The following is a 14,110-nucleotide window of genomic DNA, read 5'->3' as shown; positions in this document are numbered from 1 at the left end:
AATGCAACTGGCCATTGTATTTTTCCTGTTAAATATTAAGGACCTCTTATTTTTTTGTATTTTGTCTTTATATAATGACAGATAACACCATGTTTTTATGGATGAAATGATAGATCATCTTATTTATAAAACTGACCACCATTTATTTTATGTTCTTTTTTCTGCTAATCTCTCTCAACTAAAACGTGAGTCCCAGGAATCAGAAATTTTGCCTATTTCTTTTACTGCCTTATTCCTCAGACACATTAAAGGTGTTTAATAAATATTTATTGATGTAAAGAATAGTAATCATGATACTGTGATCATACTACATGTATCACATCTAAGAGTTATTTTGATAACAACAAAACCAGTCATGGGTGTCTTATCTATGAAAAATGTGTAGGTACCTCAGATAAGACTCCAAATTATATTTTCAAGATGGATCATTTCACAAAAGAATATACTGATTGTGTAGGGACCTCAAAATGTCTCAGAGTGTTCCTAATATTCTCAAAGTACATCAGAAATCTGCTGCACAACCAGAGCCCTGCTACAGGTACTGGGAATACAAAGATTCAGAGTTAGTATCTATTTCAGACACTGATTTTCAAATTGCCTCAAAGGGATTAAAGTAATCTGTGAAAAAAAGAACTATAGGTGAGTTGTTATCATATTTTATGGCCCTAAAGCCAACATATTGAGAAAAAAAAGATGTATAGATCCTACATATGACCTAAAGCAGATCTTTGTAACAAAATGATTATCACAATTCCTCTTTGCACAGTCAGAAGGAAAGGGATTCTGATGTCTCCTTCTTCCTATAAGAATATCAGTCTTATCTGATTGAGACCTTACACTTGTGACTCAACATTTATAATCTCTTTATAGGTCCTATCTCTAAATCCAATCATATTGAGGGTTAGGACTTGGACACAAGAATGTTGGAGGCAATTCAGTCCATAACATACTCATTGGTGAAAACAAAGAGTTAAATCAATGTTTATCCACTTATTCCCGAAGTTAGCTCCCAGTTTTTGTATAGAAGACTAAAATAGTTTTTTCTGTGATGTTTGGGCACCTAAGATTTTGACATGAGAGTTTTTTCTTATATGAGACCCAATAGGGTAGCCTTATAATAAAACCCATGAGGCACAAAGAAACCATATTCATGTTTAAGATAGCCCAAATTACCAGACTTTTAAGGAAAATTTGGTTTTTGTTTGGGAACCATATGAATATGTTACCTATTCAGAAAGATAAAAAAAAAAAAACCCTCGAAACTCCTTAAAATGGTTGGAAGCAAGAGCAAGCTCTATTTCGTACTAGTTATTATTGAGAAAATGGCTATGAAAAGACACTCAGGATAAATAGACAGGATATTAGTCTGTGTTGCAGAAACAAAGGGACCCAAAAGCTCAGGTGGCTTAACACAGCAAAGATGTAGTTCTCTCATAATCATTGGTGAGTTAGAGAACAATCTAAGTTAAATATCCATGTGGTTACTCAAGAATTCAGATGCCTTCCACATTTTGATGCTGTCATTATAGGGCATTATAAAGAAATTGCCGGGGCAAGGGAACAAGGAATGTGGAAGACTCATTCTTAAGTACCTCAAACCAGAAGTGATACACTTCACTTCTCCCCAAAGGCCATTATATAGTTCCAAATTAACTATAAAGGATGGTAGAATATATATGGAAGCATACAGAATATTTGGGGCATTCTATTATCTGTGCCATACTGCAAAAGGCATAGTATTTAGTTAAATAGGTCATCTCTAATAAGTGTTAATATAATTAACATAATAAGGATTTTTAGATTTTCCTCAGTCATTTGAATTACGAGTATCTACTCTATGTCCTCATATCATCATATTTAAAATATATATCACTAACCCTAAAATCGATTTCAGTTCTTTAAGATAATAGTTGAGGGGCATCTGACTTCAGCTCAGGCATGATCTCCCAGTCTGTGGGTTTGAGCCCTGTGTCAGGCTCTGTGCCAACAGCTCAGAGCCTGGAGCCTGCTTCAGATTCAGTGTCTCTTTCTCTCTGTCCTTCCCCTCCTCACACTCTGTATCTCTCTCAAAAATAAAATAAAAACATAAAAACAATTGTTTTAAAATAATAGATTAAAAACCAAAGTTCCCACTCTTCTATGTTTTTTTTTTTTTCATTATACTTGACTCAACTCATCTCCCTCTTAATGCTTTTTCATAGACTGGAGGTGAATAATCAACATCTTCACTAAGATAAAAATTATTAACTATAAGTTATTAGAATCAACGCTTGTATGAGGGAAAGGAAAGAAAAAATATTAGATAGAGAAAGAAGTTGGTGACAACACAATCTCAACATAGGTCTTAGCCAGAGCCACAGGAAGCCTTGAAGTCTGAATAGTCATTCAGAGTTTTACCATGATGCATAGAAAGCATCGAATTCCATATCAACCTGTCATTAGATTTACTGCTCCTAAGAAGGAAGAATGGCTTTGTTAAGTCAGCTCTCTCTAGCCAAGGTCAATTTCCAGAGAGCTAGAACTAAGTATATGTCTGTGTGTGTATAGACATTAATATATATGTATTATTTTGAATTAATATCAAATTAGTTATTTAATAATAAAATTTTTAAATACATAATTAGTAATTAAAGTTCAGGTATATATCTTAAACTGCTTCTTGACTACATGTTAAATAACTTCAAGAAAGAAAAATGACTTCTGCCTCTTACCACTGCCTTTGCAAGAAGCATTATTGTTGACTGACTAGCTAAATATTTAACTTTGATATATTTCATTTCAATGACACAATGATCATTAATAAACTAATAGTTATTTTTAAAGCTATTAAAGTCCACATATTCTCTGCCAAATCAGTGATTGTTTTATTTGCCATCTGGAGTTACTGTTGTCTAGAGATGGATAATGATGTTAAACAGGAAGTTCCAGGGATACCTGGGTGGCTCAGGCAGTTGAGCCTCTGACTTCAGCTCAGGTCATGATCTCACAGCTTGTGAGTTCAAGCCCCGCATCAGGCTCAGAGCCTGGAGCCCACTTTGTGTTCTGTGTGTGTCTCTCTCTCTGCTCCTTCCCTGCTTGCACTCAGTCTCTCTCTCTCTCTCTCTCTCTCTCTCTCTCTCTCTCTCTCTCTCAAAAATAAATAAACATTATAAAAAAACATGCAGACATTGGGAGAATGAGCTTTTTTGTGTGCCTACATTAAGTGGACAATATGATGGCCTCATACCAAAAGGAGACTCCAATTTCTCTAGATTAATCACATTAGACAGAAGAATATGAACCATTGGTCATTTTAGCAAATAAGAATTGTAGAATTAAGAAACCACATTATCAATTCATAATATAATTACAAAGAGAAAGGGAGAAGCTGGGCATTGCATCCTGACTACTTGGCAGACAGCAAGATTAGATGGACTGTACTTCAGTGTGCTTATTAACATAATTGGGAAATATCAAAACAAATGTCTCCATATGGAGGGAAGTGTAAATGTATTCCCTATAGTAACACTTAACTCATTTACTTACCACTCAGATTCCATTCACTTACCAACATATGGCTATTGGATGTGTACTACCTACTGAAAATATGAGTGATTTTACAGAGAAAGTTTTTATACATAGATAAACAGAAATCTCTGAGTTGTTTTTGAATGCTTTCACACATGTTTTGTTGTTGTTCCAAATATAAAACATATAAACACTATACGTCTTCCCAGTTTAAGTTCTCACCTTCCCCATGGACTATGATAGCACTCATAAAATCTGTTTTGTATATCATCAGCTCCTCGTTATTAGGACCATGTTTTACCCGTCTTTGGATCCCTTAGACCAATAGTTATAGCTACCATGTAAGCACCTTATAGGTGTCTGTTGAATTAAGGTCATGTAGATATTAATGTGATCCAATACATTTGAATTAATTTAGCCTATACACAGCAATTATGATATTCCTAAGATTTAAAATTATATTTATTATTATTATTTATTTTAAAAAGGTCATATGTGCTCAGAAAAATGTGTCTTTCTTTTTTTTAAACTTTTTAATGTTTATTTAGTTTTTGAGAGAGAGAGGGAGGGAGGGAAGAGAGCAGGGGAGGGGCAGAGAGAAAAGGAGACACAGAATCTGAAGTATGCTCCAGGCTCTGAGCTATCAGCACAGAGCCTGACGCGGGGCTCAAACTCAGGAACTTCGAGATCATGACCTGAGCCAAAGTTAGACACTTAACTGACTGAGCTACCCAGGTGCCCTGAAAAAGTGTATTTCTAGGGTGATAAAAAATGCAGAGGAAGATGAAATTGAAATAAAAGAAAGATAGAGCTTGGGGTTCAATAACAATCCAAAAAATATTCCTTGACCACCTGTTCAGTTCAGGGCATTGTGTTCATTGTTCATAGAACTTAGCCCCTGCCTTCAGTGTATTTGTAAGGAAACTGATAGGGAGTAAGATTTGGCTTCTCAAATATAAGTATACTTAAAAGGGCCTGACATTGGCAGGAAATGCAAAAGGATACAGAAACCATGAAGCAAATAAGCAATCATTTAAATATTTTACAGTATTTACCTTGGTTTATGAAATGAGTCTACAGTTAAGTATTTCTAAATGTTAAGTGAATGGGTGGTTGTGACAATTTTAAATATAATGATTAAATAAGGCTTTGCATATACATAGAGCAAGAAGATAGCATAGGTTAAAGTTAAAAGAAGATTAATTTGTATCAACCTCATTCATCTCAAATAAAAATATAAAATACTCTGAACCATATTTGGATATCTAAAAATATGACAGATCGTTACTGCATTTAGCATTAATTATTTTATTTTTCGGCAAAACGAAGTAGCAGACAGGCAATTCTAGACATAAGTACATTTTTTCTTTTTTCAATTAATTAATTTTTTTAATTATGAGGAGATAACTAGAAGTGTTATGACCTGAATTCAAATTAATATTTGATTAAATTTCACAACACAGCATGGAGCTATAACTGGAATGAACAGTTTGGTGAAATTAAAATTACTTAGTAATAGTTATGAAGCCAGGCAACTATTAAACTGCTTATTTCTTAGGATGTAATACCAGATGCCAGAACCACAGTAGAGATTTTCCACAAACACAACCCTGGTAGACTTTCAGAGCTTTGGGTCTGTGTGGATGAACAATTCTTGGTCTCAGTTTATACTGACTATAGTTCTTCAGACATGTAATGATGTTTTATATATATCTGCAAATCACTAATGGTACAGAAAACACGAATGGTTAATGTTCCTAATCTACATCTGTAAAGGCCAAAGGAAGGAAGGTTGTATTGAAATCAGTTATGTGCTAAAGAAAAACAAACAAAAGCATAACCCCTAGCATTTGCAAATCCTTGGGAATCATTTGGAAGAGAAGCATCCTGGGGGAGGGGGAATAATTGCTAATTAGTAGATCATAACAGACATTCTTACAGGAAGATAAAGTTGGGAGGGAGAAAGGAGGCTGGGTTGGTGATTTATTGACAATTAAAATAGTTATGTTCAAGACACTGTGCCTGCCAGCTGCTACAAGAATGTAGTCTCTTCCTTCAGTGTGCTTGCAAGAGAGTAGATAGAGCAGGCTGCTGAAATGTAAAGGAGAATATGGTGAATGCTGTAGCATAATTCCAATTTATTATGTACTTTAGAAATATGGAGAGGTCTCACTCTGAGCAATGCCCTGCAACCTTCAAGGAGGGAATTATCTTTGAGATAGTGTCAACAGCACTGGTTCAGGTATCGGTAGTAATGAATAGATAGAGACTAGGAACCAGTCTTTGGCTGGAACAAGTAGTCTGGTTGATGAGTGTGGAAGTAGCCCTAAGAACTTAATCTGGAGAGCTAAGTTTTGATCGTTGCTCAGCTAAGTATCTATTGAATTATGGATGAGCCACTTAGCCCTTAGAGACCTAGTTTTCTCAGCTACACATAAAGGGAATTGAACTAGAAATCATTAAGGTCATGCTTATTCTAAAATGCTCTGGGGGAGCCTGGGTGGCTCAGTCGGTTAAACCTCCGACTTCGGCTCAGGTCAGATCTCACGTTCGTGGGTTCGAGCCCCACCGTCAGGCTCTGTGCTGACCGCTAGCTCAGAGCCTGGAGCCTGCTTTCGGTTCTGTGTCTCCCTCTCTCTCTGCCCCTCCCCCTCTCATACTCTGTCTCTCTCTGTATCAAAAATAAATAAAACATTAAAAAAATAAAATAAAAAATAAAATGCTCTGATCTAAGAAGAATACATTGGTTCCTGTTTTGAATGGCCTAGAATGCTAAGTTGAGAAGTTTCAAAGATTTATTGGCACCTGAAAATTTCTGAAAGCTTTCTGAGTAACACAGTAATATGCTTAAAGTTATACATTTAGATATTAACCTAATGGGGGTATAGGATTAACTTTTGCAGGAAGATCATGTAGTCTGTAATGTTCCTAGATAAGAGTATTGAGGGAATGATCGAAGGAATGTATTATAGAAGCTGAATCTGTAAGACCTGTCCTCATGTTATTCAATGCCAATGAGAGAAAACACAGAAATTTAAAAAAATAATAATAAAAAAAATTTAAAAAAAAAAAAAAAAGGACAAGGCCTCCAGCCTTGGCATCTGAGAGGATTTTTACCAGACCAGGTTAGGAAAGTTTTATGTATAAGGGTCAATGCAAGCTGTTTGGAATGAAGCTGTGCAATTGCTAGGTGGAAATTCAGGCTTAGATCTTTTGCTTTTAAGATATATGGATTAGAAGAGGGCTTGCAAACTCAGATGGTTACAGAAGCAACTAAAGTACCAGGCTATGTTCAAAATAATAAAGATGTGGGGAATAGAGAACACTGGAAAAATATGCCCTTCCAAAAGTAGTAGCTGCCACTCAATTATGAGACATCAGTGGCCTTGCAATTGTAGACCCTGTAGAGCTAGGAATTTAGATGGTTTCTTTTCTTAAATTGTTGATAAGGAAAATAAATAAAATTAAGTAATAAAACTTTTCAAACATTAATAGAAAGATAATAATTTAAATTGTGGGGGAAATATAGAGATTTTCAAAGGAATAATTTTCAAGAGAGCTCTAAGAAATATCCTCAAATAATTTTTATACTTTAAAGTCTAGTTAAAGAAAACTCTGATCTCTTTGTATGGTGAGATCTCCAGAAATGAGAAAAATATGAGAACATTACTCAAAGAGAATGGAATGGCAAAGGAACAAAAAAAGGCATAATGTCCACCAATGGGAAGAAGTTAAATATTATACAATCAAAGACATGATAGCAGACTGATATGATAATATTAAAGAGGAAAGCTATAAATTATCTTGAATTTTTCTTTACATTTTTTTTCATTTTGTGTTTTCACAACTCTATATTGATGCTAAATGTGCTTATTGGTTTGAAAATTGTGCTCAATGAATATAATTTTTCATCTCAACACCTAAAGATATTTATTGCAATAATGATGTTACCATCCATTACAAAAAGACAACATGGATACAAAGACTTAGAAGATTTAATTGGTGGTTTGTATTATTAGGTAGACAGACAAATCTATAGTCCTGGCTTTATTGAACACATATAAGAGAAAGTAGAAAATTAATTTGATTTAACACTTAGAAGATATTTTAAAGTGCTCCCTCAACCATGCTCTGTTCCTTGACTTTGGGAATGTGTTAGAAGAGCAAGTAGTTGTATCTTCCTGGATACCTCTCAGTCTCCTCTAGTAAGAAATCATGAGTTTCACTTCCTGATAAGCCCTCTGTTTTTCTGTGAAAAGAAAGTTCCCCCAAACAGATGGTTGACTGCAAGATTTTGCCACATTTCTCAAATATTCTTTGTAAACTACCAGCAGTCAGATTTAATTCTGTCTATGAGAAAGGAGTAATGAGTGGATGATGAAACTAGATATTATTAACTATAATTTAAAAAGTAAATCAAATGCAACAATATCTTGAATAGCAATTATAAGATATTCAAAAGCTCTCTTCAGAAAAGATTTTTTCAGATGTACAAAGGATTGTCAAGAAAGTATTAGAACATGACAATAAAGACTATTGAGATGGATTACAAAAATTGAAATGCAAGTGTGTGTGTGTGTGTGTGTGTGTGTGTGTGTGTGTCTGTGTGTGTCTGTGTCTGTGTGTCTGTGTGGTGTAGTGTAATTTGTATGTAGAACATACTAGGCACTCAATAAGTATTTGCTGTGCATAAATTTTCTACTCTTGCTGATTACAGATTTGCCCTGAATTTCTTCTGGCAGCCTTTGATAGATCTTGGGAGGCCTGACTGCCAACTTTTTCTCTTCCCATTTCCCCCCACTATTCTGGTAGACTGTAGAATCTTACTGTTTTCCATCCTTGGTCTGTTATTAATTCTTCCCTTGTAAGTGTTTTGTTCTTTGTTTTTTGTCTCCTCACCTTACAAACAAACTCAAATTTACTTCATGATTTAAGAAACTTTTTTTTTCTAGTTACCTACTGCTATTCATTGAACAGTACCATTTCAAATTCAAAATTAGTGGCTGAACAACAACCATTTTATTCTGCTCTTGGACTTCATCAGTCAGAAACTTACACAGGGCACACCAGGCATCAATTGCTGCTCAAGGATATCAGAGGCCTCAGCAAGGAAATCCTGATACTTGAAGGTAGCTTGAAACTCTAGAGGCTAGAATTATTTGGGAGGCTTTTTTTTTCTCCCATTACTGGTGCCTGTCATAACTCAAAGCCTGGGCTTAGCTGAAACTTTCTCTTTTCTTATAATGATTTTATTATTAATTTTTGAGAGAGTAAGATAGAGTGTAAGCAGGGAAAGGACAGAGAGACAGGGAGACATAGAATCTGAGTTGTCAGTACAGAGCCTGACGCAGAGCCTGAGCCAGTGAGCCATGAGATGATGACCTGTGCTGAGGTTGGACACTTAACTGACTGAGCCATCCAGGCTCCCCAGCTGAAATTTTCTAATGGAACAGCTATATTTGTCATCTTCTCTTGAACTTGGGCTTCTTATAACATAGATCTGGGATCTGAGAGTGAATATCTAGAAAATAATAGTCCAAGAGACCCAGGCAGAGGCTGCATGACTTTTGATGACTTAACCTTATGATCCCTAGGCTGTCACTTTCATCATCTGTTGGTTGTAGCAGTCACCACCCAGATTTAAGATTAAGGGCATAGATTGCATCTCCTAATGGGGAAGATGGTTAAAAAATCATAATCATTTTTAATTGATCACTTAAAAATTAAAACCGTATTTTAAACACAAACTTTTAAACACATTCCCAGTTGACTATTTGATATGTAGGACATAATATTTGTAATTGTCAGTGAACAACTGGGGGAGCAGATAGTGAGTTAGATACTTGTCTGGTTATCATTTATGAGAGAAAGCTTGATCTGAATTCTATGGCAGCAAAAAGAATGACCAGCCAAACTTATTGGAATGACCAATTACAGGTCCTCGTGGTTAGACTCATCAGTTGTGCAGCCAACTTAGGAGGGACCAATAAGGAAAAATCACATGCCTGCTTTAGGTAAGAATTGTTATTTTTAACAGTTCTTTATTTTCTGAGATCAACTCCCAGCTGTCATTTAGGACTAAATTTCAGAAACATTTCTCTAGTTATGGTCCTCTGGCAGAAAAAAGAGACAGAATATAAGTTTTTTAAAGTACATTCAGATAGGAAAATATTCTTCTATTCATATGAAAACTGTATATCAATTGATAAGGAGAAATGAAAAGGTAAAGGAAAAGTGAAGTTGAAGTTAGAAATGGTGTTGAAAATTATATTCTAAGGTAGGCTTCACCCAGAAGTACATTTTTTCTCCTTTAAGCTTTTACAATACATATGCAACAATTTAGTATCTATTTTATTCTATTTAACATTTCTTTTAATTATATAAATAGGTGCCTTTTCTGCTAGATGGTAAGTCCCTGCACAGATTGGTAACCTTTGAAGGAAATGAACATTTTTTCATGTTAACTTCCTTGGAATATAACAAACTGACTTTCACATGGATGATGCACAATAATTCTTGTTGAATGTAATTGTATTCTGTTTTCATGTTTGAAAATACAGTGCACAAATATGATGGTTAAGTATTCAAAATGAACATAGTAAAATCTCCCATGATTTCTTGTGAGAGCTGACACATGGATATTTCAAATAGGTCCAGACAGTCAAGGACCTGCTTTTGTATGTGCATGAGATACATTCTAGGAAGGTGTACATTAATAGGTAAATGATGAAAAGAAGGTTGTAGCAACTTTATATTACACTTTACTAAATTTTTGGAATTTTTCTAATGAAAATGAGTAGTTACAGTGAGACTTATTATAAGTAGAGTGCACATAGAAGTGGTAGATGAGGTTGGGGCATAGTATGTAGTTGCAAGAAAGATAAATAGGAAAGATGGTAGAAGGGGGTGTAAGAAGTATGGGAGCACACTACACAGGAGAATTGATGGGAGTTATGGACAGTGTCATTTTCTTTTCTTTTTTTAAAATTTATTTATTTTTTGTGAGACAGAACAAGTAGGGGAGCGGTAGAGAGAGAGGGAGAAAGAGAGAAGCAGGCTCTGCACTGTCATCATGGAGCCAGATGCGGGAATCACACTTGCAAACCACAAGACCATGACCTGAACAAAACTAAGAGGCAGATGCTTAACTGAGTGAGCCAGCCAGGCACCCACGGACAGTGTCCTTTTGTTTTAAACCTTTGCATTATGCCAATCCTGCCTTCATAAAAGGAACTTGGTGATCCAGGGAAAATTCCTATGCTTTCTACTCTTCAAATTAGAAGTTTAAGCATGTAAAATATTCAAAATTTTCCATGACCTAGGTATTGGGATTGACACTGGGGATACAGATTATAGGAAGTAATAAAAAAATCAAAACCAATGTCATTTCAACCTTTAAACAATGTTGAGGCTGAACATATATATATATGTGTGTGTGTGTGTGTGTGTGTGTGTGTGTGAAGAAACACTGTGCAATTTCTTACTCAACACATCTCTAAAAACAAGGGAATCAAAAGCTAAAATGAACTACTGGGACCTCATCATGATAAAAAGCTTCTGCACTGCAAAGGAAACAATCAGAAAAACTAATAGGTGATTGACAAAATGGGAAAAGATAGTGGCAGATGACATATTTAATAAAGGGCTAGTATCCAAAAGTCTATGAGGAACTCACCCAACTCCACACCCAAAAAACAATCCAGTGAAGAAATGGGCAGAAGATATGAACAGACACTTCTCCAAAGAGGACATTCAGATGGCCAACAGACATATGAAACAATGCTCAATCATCAGGGAAATACAAATCAAAACCACACTGAGATACCACTTCACTCCGGTCAGAGTGGCTAAAATGAACAAATCAGGAGACAGTAGATGCTGGCAAGGATGTGGAGAGACAGGCACCCTTCTACACTGTTGGTGGGAATGTAAACTTGTACAGCCACTCTGGAAAGCAGTGTGGAGGTTCCTCAAAAAATTGACAATAGAACTCCTCTATAACCCAGCAATAGCACTGCTTAGGATTTACCCAAGAGGTACAGGAGTGCTGATGCATAGGAGCACATGTACCCCAATGTTCATAGCAGCACTGTCAACAATAGCCAAATCATGGGAAGAAACTAAATGTTTATCAACTGACGAATGGATCAAGAAGATGTGGTTTATATATACAAATGGAATATTACATACATATATATAATACATACATACATACATACATACATACAATGCCAATGAGAAAGAATGAAATCTGGCCATTCGTAGCAATGTGGATGGATCTCAAGGGTGTCATGCTAAGGGAAATAAGGCAGGCCGAGAAGGACAGATACCATATGTTTTCACTCATAGGTCTAACAGGAGAAACTTAACAGAGGACCATTGGGGGAAAGGAAGGGAGGAAAAGAGAAAGAGGGAGGAAGGCAAGCCACAAGAATCTCTTAAATACTGAGAACAAACTGAGGGTTGATGGGGGTTGGGGTGAGGGGGAAATAGGTGATGGGCATGGAGGAAAGCACTTGTTGGGATCAGCACTGGGTGTTATATGTAAAACCAACTTGACAATAAACTATATTAAAAAAGAAAACAATTACTTATAAGCAAACAGCTTCCTAAATCAAAAACAGGACCCTCATTTATGTGTGCCTGTCAATACAAAACTATCATGCCATAATCTTTGCCCAATTCCAATGACTTCCACATATTCCAAGTTACACCAAAGGTCAACCAGCCAACCTGGGATCTAAAATGTAATAAACATCCTCCCGTGACCTTAAGATAGTATAAGACTCAGTCAAGGTGGCATTAACCTTTACTGCATTAAGTCTCATAAACATAAACATAGTTTTATGGAAACGATTTGTCTGGCAGTGGTTTGGGGGAGTAAACTGTTCACACATTGTTTCTGTGTTTAAGGAACTTTGAAGTTAAGAACATGTGGTATCTTAACATTTATCTACAAAGCTTCATCAGACTTCAAGTGAAGGAAATTTTGGGGGCACCTGGGTGGCTCAGTTGGTTAAGCCTCTGACTTCGGCTCAGGTCAGATCTCACGTTCATGGGTTTGAGCCCCGCGTTGTGCTCTGTGCTGACAGCTCAGAGCCTGGAGCCTGCTTCCGGCTCTGTGTCTCCTTCTCTCTCTGCCCCTCCCTCTCTCATGCTCTGTCTCTCTCTGTATCAAAAATAAATAAAACATTAAAAAAAATAAAAAAAAGTGAAGGAAATTTTTATCCAATTTTGTCCCTCTACTATGATTCTCAAGGATTCTATCTCCACTCGTTCATTCAACTACTTGATGTAGATGACCGTGTAAATTAGGAACACATGGTATGTATGTGCCTCCTCCACCCCTACCGGCAGGGTGGAGAAATCCTCGCGGGTTCTTTTCCTGAGGGAGGGAGAGAAAACAGGGCAGGGGAGACTCAGAGAGTGAAGACAGCACACAGTATCCGATCAAGCCTCCTCCTTTTTATTCAGCAAACACTGTATCTTATAAAGCTTTTTAGGCGGGAGAACAAGGCAGCTGACCTAGGTCGGTTGCTAGGAAACAGGGTTAAGGGATTAAGACTGGAGTAAGAGAGGAACCAAACTAAAGTGTTCTAGCACAGCGCCTGAGGGGCTGATACTACCCTGCTTGCAGGCGGTTGATCTTTGATCTTCTGGCTTCTCCTGACAGGGAGTGGTGCTCCCCTGCCTATTTTTGCAACTCCCCTCAGGGAGTGACATATCCGGCTAGCAAATGGCCACGCAGCTGAATCTTTGCCGCTTCCCACATGTATGGGCCTGTATCTACGACATATATATGATATTTTATTTTTTTAATGTTTTTTTTAAAGAGAGAGAGTTGGGGAGAGACAGAGGGGAGAGGGAGACAGAGAATCTGAAGCAGGCTTCACACTGTCAGCAAAGAGGCCGACACAGGGCTCAAACTCATAAACTGTAAGATCATGACCTGAGCTGAAATCAAGAGTTGAGTACTTAAGCAACTGAGCGATTAGGCGCCCCTTGGATGTCACACTTTTGCTAGCTGCTCTGGCGATTTTTAAGATTCCTAGGCATTCCAGACTCAACATCTTCGAGGCCAAAGTAATCTACCTTGCTAATAATTTCATCAAAATGTTCTCAAGGAGGCCAACAGCCAAACCTCTGTCATGTTTCAAAGACATGTTCTCCCAAATGTTAATCTGGAAAAATTGACAAGAGGTACCCAAAATTTGTCCCAAAGAGGGAAAAATTTAATTAGAAACTTAACAATTGTTGGCTTAATAAAAGAGTACTCTGGTTTGGACCAAATAACAATCAGGACCTACCAGAAATTCTAAAATTTCCAGCACCTACTATTGTTCATGCACTGAACCAATGATCTCCTGACAAACTGATAGCATTCATAGACCAGTATTTGTGTGGAAATAAGGCAACAAAGAGTGGCTACCTCGATTGTCCCACCTGTCCAAAGTATAATCCAGGGAAACCTTTTCATACAAATGGATTTCATACAACTTCCCTTCTCAACATATTTCATAATATGTTGAATAAATGTGTATTAGTCATGGTTTTTATGTGTCCCCACTGAACAAAAGCTTTCTCTTATAGACAGGCCAATGCT

The sequence above is a fragment of the Suricata suricatta genome, chromosome 3, assembly GCF_006229205.1.
Source record: "Suricata suricatta isolate VVHF042 chromosome 3, meerkat_22Aug2017_6uvM2_HiC, whole genome shotgun sequence".
Classification (NCBI taxonomy): Eukaryota; Metazoa; Chordata; class Mammalia; order Carnivora; family Herpestidae; genus Suricata; species Suricata suricatta.
This window is presented reverse-complemented; position numbering follows the sequence as displayed.